Source organism: Lactuca sativa, chromosome 8, assembly GCF_002870075.4.
Source record: "Lactuca sativa cultivar Salinas chromosome 8, Lsat_Salinas_v11, whole genome shotgun sequence".
NCBI classification, from domain to species: Eukaryota; Viridiplantae; Streptophyta; class Magnoliopsida; order Asterales; family Asteraceae; genus Lactuca; species Lactuca sativa.
Window position 1 is genome coordinate 46,131,797 of NC_056630.2, and position 9,063 is coordinate 46,140,859.

Here is a 9,063-nt window from a genome sequence, read left to right on the forward strand (position 1 = left end):
GAATCCTTGCATTGTCATATGCTTCGTCAATGATCATTTGAAATGCTCTTGCCTTTGGCTTTGGCGGCACATTTGGCTTCGTAGCCCCTTCTCTCTTTGGGCAGTCTTGCTTGAAGTGTCCCTCTTCGCCACACTTAAAGCAGACTTCTTTCTGGGTTTTGCATTCGCTGGCGTAATGACCAGTCTTCCCGCATTTAAAGCAGGTCATCTCTTTAGAGCATTTCCCGATGTGCTTCTTTCTGCACTTGTCACACCATTGCATTCCTTCTTCGAACTTCTTTGAACCAGACTTCAAGAATTTTCCCTTCCTCGGACTGCCCATCATTCAGTTCGGGCTGTTCAATAGGCATCGTAAGTTCCTCTCGAGTTTGTTGAAGTAAACGCCTTGTTTCCTCCATTTGACGATCCAACATCATCTGGATCAATGCTTGAACTCCGGCCATCGTGATTGGCTCAGGAGCGGCTACTACAACAGGTACTTGCTCAATCACTGGGGGCTGATCTTGGTTCCCATTTGCATTCACGTTTCCGCTATGGGTACTTGCCATCCTGATCTATGCACCGAATAAGGTGAATCTAGAGCTTTATTTAGGATTGACGTTTAAATCATCCTTATCACTCCGAAACATTTATATCCTAGTTCTAATATCGTAGTTAAACGCTTAGAATCCTAAACACATAAGGTTTCCAGATCCGTTCGGCAATAGACCATAGATCCGAACAAATAACAGCATATCAGGCACAAACATTTAGCACATAAAAGCATTTTAGGCACAATTCCTAAAATAAGCTAGTGCTCACACCTCTCAATCATTGCTTAGCATTCTAAGTTTAAGTCTAGAAATAAATCCATATTCCTAGTTCGCTTATACTAATGCTCTGATACCAACTGTGATATCCTCATTTTTACGGCCAGAAAAGACCGATTTTGTTTATGCTTTATAAAAATTAGAGTATCTCTTTTAATAAAAATGTTGCGGAATTTGTTCCCAGAAAAACATGATAATCGCGTTATCAAAACATTTCTAAAGAAATATATTTTTATTCACTTTTAAAACATTTGGGATGTCATCGTTAATACAGAAACATAAGAATAAACAGAACTTACATTTATCTACACTAGTGATATACATCTCTTTTAAATCTCTCAGTGTAATGTGACTTCATATCAACACCTGTGATATAAATAAACTGAGTGGGTCAGGTTGGGAAACCTGGTGAGTACATAGGGATTTCAATCCCACAATGTTATACATATATATATATATATATATATATATATATATATATATATATATATATATATATATATTCACACAATATACGATTTCCCCATATATATAATCAACTCTTACCCCACCCCGTCAGTCCTCACAACGAGACTATCCATACTCACGGACCTTAAATTTTACCTCTTACTCTAGATCTAATCCATGCTCTCGAGTCCTTGATTATACCTATTCCATACACTCGGATGAGGGACAATTGGTCTGTGTCTAAATCCATACTCCCGGATTAATGACAGATGACTACGTCTTGTCCATACTCCCGGACTAAGGACAACTGACCATGTCTTAATCCATACTCCTGGATTAAGGACAATTAACTAAGTCTTAATCCATACTCCCGGATTAACGACGGTTAACTGAGTCCAATCCATACTCTCGGAATAGGGACAAATGACTATGTCTAATCCGTGCTTCTGGATCAATGACATGTTTAAGGGTTCCATTCCCCGTGTATATCTCACTCGTACTCATAAGGAGACCCTACCCAATGACCCTCATAACAAATTTTAGGTTTACTCATTAACCTAATTCATTATAAATAACCAGGTATGTTCTTTAACACGTAATTCAGACAACATCAAATAATTCACACATAAACATTTAATTAATACATTCAATCAATACTTGTATTAAAATCATGTTCAAGAAAGGGACTATGCACTCACCTGATAAGGTGGTGACTCAGCACACGGACAGTGCTTCGATACTCTCAAAACAATTTTCCTTCGATAAAACCTAGTATCAATACCACTAGGGTTTAGTCTAACGATAACCGCGACAAATTAGTAGTCTGACTATTATTACTATTATATAAGCGTTAAATAACACTCAATATAACTCATAATAATAGCCCAAATAATTATTATAAGGACCTAATAACATTACTATAATTATTTGAAAGCTATATTAAAAATTGCGTAAGCGTAGCTCACTTACAGCGGATTTTAAAGAAAACCGGGTTTTGCTCGGAGTAGCGTTTCCGAAACCGAAAGACCCTTTTTATCGGGACTCCGGGAGCCTCGGGGCATCCCTCGGGTGCTAGGGGTTCACCTAGACTTTAGGGAGGGTTCAAAACCCTAGAGAGAGAAATTTTAGAGAGAGATATATGAGAAAGGTGTGAGAAATTCGGATGAATTTGCATGCTATTTATAGCCTCAGCAGCCTCGGATGTACGCTGGGCGTAGTCCTCGGCTACGCTGGGCGTAGTTCGCATCGGGCTAGCAGATGGCTTTGTACGAGACACGTGTTGGACATCGGCTGGAGCTACGCGGCTGCTTGTGAACCGAGGGGGCAGCTGTACGCGGCGCGTACCGAGCTTCGGACGCTGGGCCTAAGCGAAGGCGACATGTCGCAAATCCGAAGCGAGGCGTGATCATCAAGCAACGGCTAGGATCCAGCCACGTTACCAAATCTCGCAAATTTCGCAATTTTCCTTCCCGACTTCTAAAAATCATAACTTTTGCATACGAGCTCCGTTTTCGACGTTCTTTATATCCACGCATAGGCGGGAACTTACTCTGCAAGATTCGTTTAGACTCCGTCGGCTATTTTTGACTTTATTTTAAAAGTTATATTATTAACAGGTCAGGACAGGATTGGTCCGTTAAAAATTCATAACTTCTTCATCCGACGTCCGTTTTCGCCCATCTTTTTCTCTTTACGCTACTCTTAATGAGATCTTCGATTCTTGTTGAGGTTGTGTTGGCCAAAAACCTCTCAATCTAATATTCGAATTTCGGGTTGTACACCGCTAAGCCAAAACTTCAAAAAATCATAACTTCCTCATACGAAGTCAGATTTGGGTATTCTTTTTATGGACGCTCTCGGTTTAATGTATTCTACGACTTTCGTTTAGATCGCTAAGGCTAAATCTCACTCTATCGTAAATTTACTATTTATGATTCCCGGTATCTTTTCGGTTCCATCGCGAAACTTCGACGGGTCATAACTTCTTCGTTATAACTCGGATTTCGACGATCTTTATATGTACGGAAACCTTGTATCATATACTACAACTTGGTTGAGATTATATAGTCTTAATAATATTTTGTCGAAAATTCGTTTTCGACCCCTATTATCTCTAAATTGACTAGCCGGATCTACGAGCGTTACATCTCGCACCTCTGCGTAGACATGAACTGTCTGATATCCCTCTAGAGCATACTAAGATATCGAGACATATGAGCCTGCTCTGAAGCAAACTCAGTGAAAAACATCGTTCTTTTCATGAACATCCTGGTGATCTCTGTCACCGACTCTGAATCCTGCTTCAGCTCTAGGAGCTCCTGAGCCAACCGCTCTCTCTCAACTTGCGGAACATAACGAGTACTGAACATCTCGTGGAACTGATCCCATGTAACTGCATCCCTTTGCGCATCATAATACGATCTCGTAGTCAACCTCCACCAATCCTTTGCCCCGAGCCTTGAAAGGTTCAGAGCACACCTCACCCTCTGATCCGCAGGGCATGAACACGTGAAGAAACAACCCTCCATGTCCGACAACCACCTCATAGAAATGATCGGATCCTGTACTCCATCAAAAGTAGGGGGCTTCGTATTATCGAAGTCCCGATACTGAAACCCCCGACTGGCTCCTCCACCTGTCGCTGCTACAGCTTCCGCGGCAGCCGTCTCTACAAGAGCCGCATAGCGCTCATCAAAATACTCAACCATGGCGGTCTTGATCGACCCAAACATCTCCGGCATCTCTGCCCTGAACATAGCGGCAATCTCATCATGCAGTATCTCACGAATCCTAGCATCCAACTCATCCGTACTCATCTGACCAATGACCTTGGGTGGCGCTGATCCACCCTGATTGCCCTCTACTGCTCCCGATCATGACCCGGATCCACCCCCAGCATGCCCCGTAACCACCATACTGGAAATACACAGCCCGAAAATTAGATGCTTCCCCACTAACCTGGGAACCAACTCCCAACCCGACCCTAGGGGTTGTGACTTCCTTGATACGCGTATGGGTCCTGTGCTTTCAGTAGTATGGGCCCATACTACCTTCCACACCTACCCATATTTATATCAAGTATCACCATAACACCCTAGTGATAAACATATACATGGAAACACTCAATCCTCACCTCCAGAGGAACTGCTAACTACTCCACATAACAGGGAACCCTAGGCTAGCAGGCATTATATAATCAGGCAACTCTATCATGCAATTCTTGAAGATCCCTAGCCTAGTACTAGCATGTTGTTCTAACATATCACATAATCAAATAACTTGTATGGTATTTTAGGGTCTACTTATTGGCTCTGGCTGATCGTACCTCCGCATCCTCCTCTACTTATTTTTTGAAAACCATTTCAATTTCACTTTGAAAACTCTCCTTGATTTGAGACTGGATTCACACGAATGTTCTTCCAATTCACTCAAACCAAGGCTCTGATACCAACTTGTAACACCGTGAAAATTTACAACCAATTTAAACTTTTCAAAAACAACCCATATTCATTAAGTTATTACAAAAAGGTTTTCAATTCATTTATTATCAGGGTATCCCAGAAACATCAACAGAAAACTGAGGAGCGGTACGATTACACCTTCGCCTTGCCACGGTCTCCTGAAGTACCTGAAACAATACAATGAAACTGTAAGCCCGAAAGCTTAGTGAGTTACCCCCAAAATACCAACCACAATACCATACACATATCATATCATAAAAAGAACAACCATGCATATCGAGTCTACAGTGTGACTGGTCCGCCTGCACCCGGCCTTCAATCCACCCGGTCCACTCTTTCTCTGAGTCTACAGTGTGACTGGTTCGCCCGCACCGGGACTTCAGTCCACCTGGTCCACTCTCCATCCGAGTCTACAGTGTGACTGGTCCGCCTGCACCGGGCCTTCAGTCCACCTGGTCCACTGTCCGAGTCTACAGTATGACTAGTCCACCCGCACCAGGCCTTCAGTCCACCTGGTCCACTCTCCGAGTCTATAGTATGACTGGTCCGCCCACACCGGGCCTTCAGTCTATCTGGTCCACTCTCCGAGCCTCGGTATGTCTAGTCCGCCCTCTTGGGGCCTTCAGCCTATCTAGACCGCTTGTCGGGCCTTCGGACTAACCGGTCCGCCCTGGGTATGTTGGCCTACAACACAAAGCAGGACCTGCCTCAACCCAACCCCAGTCCAACAACCATGTGCACATAAACATATAATCATATAACAGTTCACATCTAATCAAACTGATCTAGCAGATCACATATCATAACAACATCCTAACCAGGATACCGACCTAACCGGTCACTAACATAGCACTATCCTATATACCAGGATACCGACCTTAACCAGGTCTCTAACATACACCATACTAATTACCAGGATACAAACATAGCAAGCAATAACATATCAAACAGATACCCAGATTTCAATCCGATGAAGGGCCGGCCTTGGTGCCTTAGACCCTATTGATATAGTGAGGATAACTCACCTGCAACTGTCGGCTGAAGAAATAAGATCATGCTGCACCAATCACAGACACAAACTCCCCCAATGGTCAACACCAATTCATTGAACTCATTAAATGCCAACAATTACCAAAATACCCCTGGAAGTCACTGGTCAACCCTTGGTCAAGGTCAAAGTCCTCAGTCAAAGTCAACCTTCTTGTGTGACTCTACTTGTTGAGTCACCCCGTTGACTCGCTGAGTCCCTATACTCAGAAACTCCCAATCCACGACTCAACTCGTCGAGTCGCCCCAAGACTCGCTGAGTCCAACAAACTCTGAGTCCCTTCATGCTCAACTCACCGAGTCATCCTTCGACTCACCGATTCACAGCTCAACCAAAAAAGGTTAGGACTCCACGACCAGACTCACTGAGTCCAAGAACAGACTCGCCGAGTCTAAGGCAATCTTCAACGGACTCGCCAAGTTGTTCTTCCAACTCGTCGAGTTTCTACCTATCTTCATCCAACTCGCCGAGTCCACCCATGCGACTCGCCGAGTATCTCAAGTTCTTAACCCATGCAGTGGCTTTCCGAGCCATACAGGGGTTCCAATCCATAGATCTACTCCTCTTTAGACCCTCCATCACATAAAGTGGCAACCTTTACGTGAATCCCAAGAGATCTAAGCCTAAAACACTCTAGGGCTAGGGTTTGGGACAAAGGAACTTCACCAAAAACTCATGGGCATAGACTTTATGGCTTCTTGGATCATTACCAACCTAGATCTAAGGTAGCATCCTCAGATCTAACTCCAAACTCGAGATGGACCTTATTTATGCCCCAAAACCCCACAAATGATAGATCTAGGTGCACAAAAGCTTCAAGAACAAATTATTACCTCCAATACAAGCTTCCACTGGATTAGATCTCGGATCTAAGTCCCTCCCTTGCTATAATCCCCTTGCTCTTCAAGTTCTCTTTCAAGATCCCCCTTCTAAAGCTTCAATCTCTCTATCAATGGTGATCCACTCAATTTCTAGGGTTTGTAGGCTCTCAAGGGTGGTAATGAGGCTAAAGAAAGGATGTTATGTTCTTTATATAGGGCACAACCCCTAGATTAGGGTTTACAAATTTCAAAAGTTATCTAATCTCTAAAACTAATATCATCCTTTAGCCCTATGCACCTCGCATGTTGAAGATGCTTAACCCTACCCAGTCCCTTCGCGAGGGGATCTGTTGGGTTCTCATCTGATGATACCCTCTTTGCCACGAGGAGTCCTTTTTCAATTCGATGTCTAATGAAATGGTATTTTCTGTCGATGTGTCTGAATCTCCTGTGATCCATTGGTTCCTTGGCTAAGGCATCTGCACTTTCAATATCACTATTAATCTCTATAGGCTCCTTTATAGTTGGTACTAATCCAAGGTCTCCAATGAAGTTCTTCAGCCATATAGCCTCCTTTGTTGCCTCGCTTGCTGCTATATACTCTTATTCGCAAGTTGAATCAGCCACTGTCTCCTGCTTGGAACTTTTCTAAGTAACTGCTTCTCCGTTTAAGGTAAAGACCCATCCTGACTGAGAGTGGAAATTATCCCTATCAGTATGGAAGCTAGCATCACTATACCCTACTACTCTCAAGTCATCACTCCCACCAAGGGTAAGGACCCAGTCCTTAGTCCTCCGTAGGTACTTGAGAATGTTCTTTACTGCAGTCCAGTGAGCATTGCCAAGGTTCCCCTGATATCTGCTGACCATGCTCAAAGCAAAGGTTGTTGGATAAGGTGTCTAAGTCCATAACTATTTCTGGTATGTACTTGACCCGACCCGGCATGGTCCATTTGGGTTGCATGGCATCATGTATTTGGATAGACTAAATGAGAGAAGTAACACTTATGGTTTATTAATATATTATAAGTTCTAATATATTAATAGTATTATTTAATTAGTATTGATCAAGAATTAATCTAGAATTAATTAAGTGATCAAATGGTGACTAATTAAATATATGGATTGATTATGTAAATCATCCATAACTTATATAGTGGGCTTAAAAGCTCCATGGATAATCAAGTTGGGTTAAACCCATTGGATGCTCCATGGAGGCTCCATTGGAGTTACAAACCCATGGGTCATGGAAATGAAGAGTCATGCCACATTAGGGTTTACATGGTGTAACCCTAGATGTGACACACTATATAAAGAACATCATACTCACCAAAATCGGCTACACATAGTGACAAGAGCGCTTGACCAATTTTTTAGTGTTACACATTCTCTCAAAGTTATTCCAAAGCATTTGGTGTTGTGTGAAGCATTTGAGGCATCACACTTGGGGTGCTAGGCTCTCAAGCTTTCAAGGAATAGTAACAACAACAAGGTATGTGTTTCTAGCTATCTTTTATATTATAAAGTTCCCCATGTATGCTAGATAGGTTTACGAACCTTGGAAAAAGTATTTTGCATGTATCTTAGACAAACATAGATCCAAGGTTTTCTAGGGTTGAATGTACACTTAGGAGTGTTAGAATTGCTCAAAACCCATCAAAGGCTACATCAGGACGAGTACAAGTCCTAGCATACATGATCGATCCTACAGCGGAAGCATACGGTACTCAACTCATCTCAGCTATCTCAGCCTCTATACTCGGGCTCTGATTCTTACTCAATCTGGCGTTACTCTGGATCGGTAACTCTCCTTTCTTGGAGTCTTGCATATATGGGTTGATTATGTAAATCATCCATAACTTATATAGTGGGCTAAAAAGCTCCATGGATAATCAAGTTGGGTTAAACCCATTGGATGCTCCATGGGAGTTACAAACACATGGTTCATGGAAATGAAGAGTCACGCCACATTAGGGTTTACATGGTGTAACCCTAGATGTGACACACTATATAAAGAACATCATACTCACCAAAATCGGCTACACATAGTGACAAGAGCGCTTGACCGATTTTTGAGTGTTACACATTCTCTCAAAGTTATTCCAAAGCATTTGGTGTTGTGTGAAGCATTTGAGGCATCACACTTGGGGTGCTAGGCTCTCAAGGTTTCAAGGAATAGTAACAACAACAAGGTATGTGTTTCTAGCTATCTTTTATATTATAAAGTTCCCCATGTATGCTAGATAGGTTTATGAACCTTGGAAAAAGTATTTTGCATGTATCTTAGACAAACATAGATCCAAGGTTTTCTAGGGTTGCATGTACACTTAGGAGTGTTAGAATTGCTCAAAACCCATCAAAGGCTACATCAGGACGAGTACAAGTCCTAGCATACATGATCGATCCTACAACGGAAGCATACGGTACTCGACTCATCTCAGCTATCTCAGCCTCTGTACTCGGGCTCTGATTCTTAC